Here is an 8,020-nt window from a genome sequence, read left to right on the forward strand (position 1 = left end):
GAGCGGCTGGGCCCGTGAGCCATGGCCGCTGAGCCTGCGCGTCCGGAGCCTGTGCTCCGCAACGGGAGAGGCCACAACGGTGAGAGGCCCGCGTACCGCAAATAAATAAATAAAAATTAAAAGTATTCAGTAGATATAGGAGAGAAGTTCCACAACAGTACGTGACCACCAAATGCAGTGTGTGAGCCTTGTTTGTGTCTTCATTCAAACAAACCAATTATAAAAGGAGATTTATGACAGTCTATAAAAATTTAACATAGACTGAATATTGAATAATAGTAAGAAATTGTTTTGTTAGATGTGATAATGGCATGATTATATTAAAAATACCTTTTTCTCATAGAAATTCATTCTGAAGTATTTACATGTAAAGTAAATATGATGGCAGGAATTCACTTAAAATACTCCAGAAAAAAAAGTGTGGCAAGATAGATGACACTAGAATGGCACATATTATCATTATTGAAGCAGGTAATGAGCACATAGAGTTCCATCATACTTTTCTAATTTTGTATATTTTTTATTCCACAAATTAAAAGTTATTTAGTTATCTCAGTTAACCTGCCTCATAAAATACCTCATTCCCATATTTCTGTAATTTTGTCTGCATTCTGTGAAAACTGGTCACTTCCCATACCGTGACGTCAAGAGCAAATTTATCCCATGCTCAGTATCTGGGTGGTCACTGCCTTTAGTCTCTCAATCTGGGTGGTGCTCCCCTCTCAGAGACTTTTTCTCAGGAAGACTTTTTCTTTTTTTCCCTCTTGGGCAGCTTTCTTCTCAGGCAGGCTCTTCACTGAATTGCTGCCAACTCAGTCCATCGCTGGCAAGTATTCACGTGATTTTGTTCCTGGAATATCAAAGTATAATATCATACTCTGTGTGTTTACACCTTTCTCTCTACCTATTTCATCCTTGTCTTCAGCAGGAATTCTCCTTTCCTTTTGCTAACTTCTTTCATTAGTCTGAATGTCCAGCTCCTCTTGGAGGTTTCAGATGCCATCTGATGCCAGTGTTGGATTGGATAGGGCAGTTAGCCTCTCCGAGTTTCAGAGTTTTCATTTATAAGATGGGGATAGCAGACACCTACCACATAGGCCATGAAGAGGATTGCAGAGGATGATATACATGTTCCTGCTCTGTGCGTTTGTGGGACGTTAGAGGTGCTCAGTAAATGGAACTTTTCCACCCTGGTCGGGCCTGCCCCAGAGAGACCCATGTGGATGTACATGGAAAAAAATCTAGCTGTGGTGTGCAGGCCCAGCTAATGTGAGAAGCCCTGGTTCTGGCCAGCAAGTCTTCAGGGCCCTGTACGTGAGAGCCAGGCAATGTATCTTGCTGAGAGGCAGAATTGTTACCTCACTCAGTAGTGTAAGTTATATTTGGAACCTGGTGTGGTTAGAGATCTTAAACACATGAATCTCATACTTCTCTGATGTTTCTAAGCTGGCAGATATCTCTGAGGCCATTATATATGACTGTGCAGTGCACAGCTCAGTACAGCTGCACGTGGTGGTCCTCAGCATCTCCCCCCTGCCATCCAGTCAAACTCAATTCCTGCCTCCCTCTCTCTGGTCTCCTCTATTCCTTCCCATTCCTCCTTTCATCCTCTCGTGAAAGAGGAGATCATAGTATTATGAGGTTTTTAAGTAGCTCAAAGTAGATGTGTCTAAAAATGCTTCACTAACTGCGAAGTGCTATATAGAACCTATGTTTTACTGTTTTATTTTTCAGTACAGGAACTACCATATATGCATCACACACCATTAACCAGTTAAAGTGCTGGTTTTATTTATATGGAGTGGTTTGGGTTATTTTGTTTGTTGGTTGGTTGGTTGGTTGGTTTTGGGTTTGAGGTTTTTTTGCTTTTTTGGTTATTGCTCTGATTTCTGTTTGTTTTGATTTCAGATCCATAAGGGAATTAGTGGTATTTTTAAAACCTAGCAGTCCTCCTAGCACGGCTGAGATAGAAACATGACTTTCCTGAGAGAGAATTCTCACCCTGAAGCATGTTATCTAGACTTGCTCACATGAGAAGTGGCTCAATTACAAATTTGCACCTGGCACTCAGGGTGTCTGTCCTTGTGACTTTTGATTTGGGGATCGCCTTAGAAACCACAGTGTGTTTCCTTTGTCCTAACGTGTGAGACTTGTCTCTCCAAATTGGCGGGTGCATGGGCCTCTGACTGAATCTCAAATTCAACAACTACGGGGCTTCCCTGGAGGCGCAGTGGTTAGGAATCGCCTGCCAATGCAGGGGACACGGGTTCGAGCCCTGGTCCGGGAAGATCCCACATGCCACAGAGCAGCTAAGCCCGTGCTCCACAACAAGAGGAGCCACCACAATGAGAAAGCCTGCGCACCGCAACGGAGAGTAGCTCCCCCTCCCACAACTAGAGAAAGCCCGCGCGCAGCAACAAAGACCCAACACAGCCAAAAATAAATAAATAAATAAATGAATAAATAATTTCAACAACTGCAGAGGACTCTTTGAGGTGCCCCCCAGGACTCTATCAGAATCTCAGTAATGATGTCTTGCTTCCCAGCCTGAGTTCTGAACCTATTAAGAAATAAGACAAAAGACCAAGTAATTAGAGACCAAAATATCACATTTATTATTGACAAAGGTGAGGTTGGAAGAGCTCATGTGTATCTATGGGCAAACAGAAGCAGGCTTAGGGATCACCATTCCAAGGCAGTGCTGGGCCAGAGCAAGCCTCCGGATGCAGAGGCGGAGCCTGCCCTGGGGATGCTGAAGGGGACGCACTCCCAGCCGATGAGCCTGCTCCCAAGAGGGAAAAGGCACCGAGCCAAATTCCCAGTTTTCCCTCCCAAATTCACCAAGTAGAAGGAACTTGGCCATAGACCAGTCCTGGTCAAGGACTATTCTTTTCCCGCAAAGTCTTCTTGGGGCAAATGTTTATAAAATGACAATTTCCTTCTAGAGGGACATCTGGTTACCCTATGATCTATTCTGTTCTCACATAGTGATTAAAATGCCTCTATTCCATCCTCCTTCTGGTGTTTACCGCAAACCCAAGTTGCAGTCTGGCATTCACACCTCCCACCACTGAAGTCACTTCTTCCGTTTACCTAACATTCAACACCTACTCACACCAGCTGTCGTCTGAAGGCATGCAGGACACAGTGGCTGGAGTTCGCATTTCCTCTTAAACTGCTTAAATGATGCAACCTGTTCCTCTTTTGTCCTCACATAGACACATTCTGTTTGTGGTTTCCATATTTTTGGGCTTCAGTGTCGTTAAGTGTCACATGGACCCACAACAACAATAAATGGAAAACCTGATCATCGTGTGTGTGTGTTTCTTAAGTCGTTCCATTTAAATGAGTCATACCATTAAGTAAAGACACCATTTCCTTTAAACCTTTCATCAGTTATGTAAGTACCAGAGAGTTCACTCTGACCCTGTGTTATGTTAAGGTTTTTCCCTTGTTCTGTAAAATTTTTGTTCTTGGATTACGCATTTTCAGGGACAGCTAATTCCTCTTTGCCTTCAGTTCTCCAAGCATTGTGTGTGTGTGTGTGTGTGTGTGTGTGTGTGTGTGTATTAATGTCAGCATCCTAGTCCTACAAATAAAAGTCACCTTTCCTGTTTTTCCAGCAACTTGGATCAATTCCAACTTTCTCCTGGGTTTCCCTGCTAGTGTTTGTTACACATACTTTGCTGGACTGTTCCAATAAGCTTCCCACTCTGCTTTGAAGGCATCCAAGGTAAAGGGCATTGCATTGGAAAGAACTGAACTTTCTGAACTTTCAGAAGCTCAGCCTTCTCCTTGGAGGACCGAGCTGCTGGGCAGATGTTTAAGAGGACCTGTTGGTAGTTGCAGCCTCCTCTGTGCTCCCACCATCTTCCCAATAACACTTTTTATTTCCTTCTGCTATGTACACACCACTTGTATTTTAATGACTTGCTTCTCTCTCCTTCTGCTTACCTGCTCTGTGAATTTCTCCAGGGCAAAAATTCTGTCCTATTCTTTTGATCTGTTCCAGCTAACTCCTAACTCCTAGTGGGAGCTCAGCTCATTTGAGGGAAGGGAAAGGAAAGGAAAGAAATGAGGGCGGTCAGGAGAGGATGGAGGGGTCCCTGTCCCCTTGAATATGCTGTACCCCTGTCTAGAAAGCTGTCCCCCACATTTCCCATGGCCAGCTCCTTCCCTATCTGTCATTCCCATCCACATCACCCCCTCAGACTGCCCTGCCCTGACACCCTTCTTACAGAAGCCACCACTCGGCCACATATGTATACATACACACAGTCACGCTGTATCTTCCTTCCCTGTTTTATCTATTTCATGGCTCTCCACTCTCTGAAATTATTTTAGCTGCCTGTTTATTTATTGTCTGTCTCCCTGCGTTATAACGTAACCTCCAGGAGGTACTACAGCTTTAGTGTCTTAAATAAGCGCCTGGCGCATGGTAAGTGCCTAACAAGTTCCCATGGAATGGATAAACAGAGGAGAGGCAGGAAGGAGGGGAGTGTCTCCCCTCTCCCTTTTGCCCTGTTTAATAAACTTTAAAATGTGAAGTGATGGGAACCTCCACAGAGAAAAAGGAGCTATTCTTCTGCCCTTTGCTGACCTGCCCCTTGGTGCTTCAATGCAGACTGCAGGATCCAGAGGCATCGAGAGGGAAAAACAGGTGAGGGAAGTGAGGAATGTCTCAAGCCGTTTGTCCTCCAAGATGCAAAGAAAGACCGCTGTGAGGACTGTGGCTCCTGAGATGCGGAGCTTCTGATGGGGTAATGGGGATGCGGTTTGCTCAGAGGCCCACAGGAGTTTGAGCAGAGATGGGTGCTGTTTTCTCGATGCATCAGGGTACCCATGAGTAGGCGGCATAACGAGGCCTGGAGCCAGACCTGGGAGGGCGGAGCCAGACCTGGAAGGGCAGGGCCAGGGGCTGCAATTCCGCCTGCTCAGCCGTCTGAATTGTCCTCCTTTCTTCTTCAGCCTGTGCATCTGCTTCCTTCTCCTCTCTCACTGCAGCCCTGTGCACAGCAGCCAAATACCGCTGCTCAAGAGGCTCAGAGGCCCATTTCCGAATTTCACGGGGAAGAGTCTGATGGGTCCAGCTTGAGTCAAGTGTGCACAGCCCTTCCCGTGAGCTGTGGGTGAGGAGGTCACGTTGCATGGGCGTGGCAGCCGGTTCAGGGTGCAGAGGAGGGGAAATGCGTCTGGGGATCATCCGAAGAGACATTTACCTTAGGCAACAGATGGTGTGCTCCAGGCTCCAACAACATCTGAGAAGCAGTTTATTGTCATTTCCTTTCAATTGTCCAGATACTTTCCATCTGTCTTCTCCGTCATTAACTCACAGTCACCTAGCACTGGAAGCATAAAATATAAGAGGCTGCTCTCGGAAATATTTGCTGGGTCACTAGGGCATTAAACACTTGTTTCCAGTGTTAGTAGATCTAAAGCAGCAGTCATGAGTCAATGACAGAGACATTTTTACTGCCCTAAATTGGCCTAAGGATGCCTAATGCTACACAAGTCCTGGGGGGCAGCTTTCCACTTTCCTCTTCTTCGATCTTGGGGCCTGAGAAAACAATTCCTGGAATGTACCCACTGAATCCAACTGCCTCAACCAAGCTAGACAGTGTATCCTGAATGTATCCAAGACACACGTTTCCGTGGGTGATTATGAAGCCAGCGCACACAGCCTTCTGTGTTTCTCGCTGACTATTTCTGACTCATCCAGAGAGCTTCCTGGCTATTTAGCCCAGGCGTACGTGATACAAGGTGACACCAGGTGAGCTCATACCTTGGGGTTTTTTTTTAGCTATTCTTCAATTGATTTACCTTTGAGCAAACTCCTCCTCTGTTGTGGGAAGCCTATTCAATACCCTGGGGGTGGGGAATTTAATAACAAGGTGGCTTCAAGGAGAAAAGCTTCTCTGCACATTCATGTAAGGAGTTGTCATAACTGTGGATGGAGACATATTTCCTAATGATGCAGCTGTGTGTCTGCAACTGGCCTGGCTTTTTGAGAGGTTTCGGGCCAATTCTGTCTGGTCCCATGGTACTATTTGCCCAGGTACTACTCCAGGAAGACCTCTAGGTGACCAAGACTTTAATCCTGAGGCTTTTATGTGTCCTGGGCTGTTGGAAAAGAGCTTCACACAAGGTATGGGTGGGGCAGAGAGCTGAACAAAATCCTGGGGCACAGGTGCTGGGCTTTGGACCAAGCTAATCACCACTGTGACTGCAGCCCATGAGCAATCTTTGCCACAGGTGAACAGGACATCTAATCTAGGTCCTCAGGACAGGTTAGGTCTCCAGGGATGTGAGCTGATGGACCGTGTACCACGTTCCAGTGGAGCACAGCTACCTCTCTTTCTGACCTTGAGGTCCTTCTTCTCTGCCCTTCCCCCAGTCTGTGGAACCTTTAGTCTGGGGGATAGAGCTCGCTTTGTAATTATGCAGTTATGCATCTGGCTCTTTCTTACACCTGCACCAGTGACTTTTGAACTTAAATGCTATAAATTGGCCTCCTTTATTCTCTGGTTTAAGAATGACAACCTTCCCCTAAAGCAGTGGATGACATATCTAGTTTTCCGGGCTAGGAGGAAGACTGTCAGGGTGCAAGTGAAGAAAATCAGAGAGCCCAGCATTGGAAGGGTTGTGAGGATTGGGGGGAGGGGCACATGTGAGAACACAGAAGTAATTCTTTTTTTTTTTTTTTTAATTTATTCAGAAGTAATTCTTTAAAATATTATCCCACTCCATATGAATTAGGAATTGTGTCCAGAATATGAGGCTTCTTATTGTTGAGTTGTGTGTTCTTGGTCTCATGTTTCTTGAAGGCCGCAGGACAGACTTGTGGACCTTATAATGGAGGACAAAGAAGGAAAAGTAGCTTTGGGCCAGCACAATTTGGGCTGAACTATGGATGTCCTGCTGCAAAGTTGACTCAGGAACCCAGATCTTGGGAAATGTCTTGATATTAGGCTTTGCATTCTTTTGTCTTCGAAAGACCATAATGCCAGACCCCACCTCCTGTAACAATGGCTCCCCTGTCAATCATTTCTTGGGTGAGCTGACCTAGAGCCGAGTGAAGGGGAAAAAATAAGCAAATACCTTCTGCTTTTCCCTGGGGTGAGTCAGGCCTAGACTCTGAGGATGAATGTGAATGGAACCCTCCTGTTTGGGGAGAGGGAGTTTGTTGGTTAGGATGGCCTTTGCTTTGGGAGGTAGGAAGGAGAGAGTGTACCGGGCACTGTTGGTGCCCCTCCCAATGCCTTGGCACCCATTGCTTCTTACTGACTCCCTCCCTGGGGCTCTCTCCAGCTCAGAAGCACACTCTGCTCTGCATGGGGCAGCCAGAAGTACTAGGGAGTTGACACGCCCGGGGGAGTATTCAACCAGTGATGATTTGGAGCAAATGGATAAATACACCCAGTTTCTTCAATTTTCAGGTAGCACAATTCTGAGGCATGACCTACACCAGCACTGTTCAATAGAAATATAATTTGAATCACAGATGGAATTTAACATTTCCTAGTAGCCACCTTTTTTTAAAGTAAAATGAAACAGGTGAAGTTAATTTTAATAATATATTTTGTTAAACCCCATTTTTCTAAAATATTATCATGTTATTGTGTAATCAATACAAAAATCATCAATGAGATGTTTTACATTTTTTTTGTACTAAGTGTGAGGAAACTCAATGGTATTTTGCATTTAGAGTCAATCTCAATCCCAATTAGCCACATTTCAGATGCTCAGCGGCCATGTGTCCTTAGTGATTACCATATTGGCCAGGAAGCTCTATACTGTCTCTCAAAGGTTCCCAGTGGGACTGAGCCCCAGTTGCCCACAGTGGTAATCTTCTTATTGATACACCCAATCTAGACTTCCTTCCCTACCCTGAATGACTTCTCCACTTTTTTTTTTTTTTTTTTGGGGGGGTGGCCTCTCACTGTTGTGGCCTCTCCCGTTGCGGAGCACAGGCTCCGGACGCGCAGGCTCAGCGGTCATGGCTCACGGGCCCAGCCGCTCC

The sequence above is a fragment of the Physeter macrocephalus genome, chromosome 4, assembly GCF_002837175.3.
Source record: "Physeter macrocephalus isolate SW-GA chromosome 4, ASM283717v5, whole genome shotgun sequence".
Taxonomy (NCBI): Eukaryota; Metazoa; Chordata; class Mammalia; order Artiodactyla; family Physeteridae; genus Physeter; species Physeter macrocephalus.